Below are 702 nucleotides of genomic sequence, written 5' to 3'. Positions count from 1 at the left end.
CAACCCCTAGCTTGCTGCGAAATCGCACATTGAAACCCCTAACAGTGTTGAAAGAATACTTACCATACTGTTGTACAGCAAGCAGTGTCGCAGTGTAAAAAAAATAAAGCATAATTTCAAATTTCTCAAAATCCTACTTTTTAATGTCAAACTTACATTCATTTTACTAAAATTTACATTTGTATTCACCAAGGGACATTTAACGGACTCCTGGAAGCTCAACAGTTTGTTATCGATTAGATGTCCATCCGAACAATGGATATAAGGGACTGGTCAGTTTCTTCAGCCTGGGGGGGGGGGGCGGTGGATTCATGGGGGGGTTGGGGTCACCCTGTTTTGACTTTGGTGATAGGGGGGCACCATGTTTTTGAAATGCCCAATAGGGCGGGGGTCAGGGTGTTTTTGAATTTTGACACAGGCTCATCATTGTCTAAAATGCTAGTGTCAGCCACAAATTTCATCATTCAGTTGTATTTTTCGGCGCGCCCTTCGAGCGCGTAACTATAATAATCAGTCATATTTTTCAGCACGCCCAACTTTAACATATCAAGCATACATACATCAGAGATATCTGTATGTTCAATATTTTTCAGCGTGCTCTTCAAGCTCATTACTTTAATATATCAGACATTTTTTAACATGCCCTTCAGGTGCATGACTTTAATATACAAGGCATATATATCAGAGATATAAGGATGTTTC

Source organism: Ptychodera flava, chromosome 5 (assembly GCF_041260155.1).
Source record: "Ptychodera flava strain L36383 chromosome 5, AS_Pfla_20210202, whole genome shotgun sequence".
NCBI lineage: Eukaryota > Metazoa > Hemichordata > Enteropneusta > Ptychoderidae > Ptychodera > Ptychodera flava.
This window is presented reverse-complemented; position numbering follows the sequence as displayed.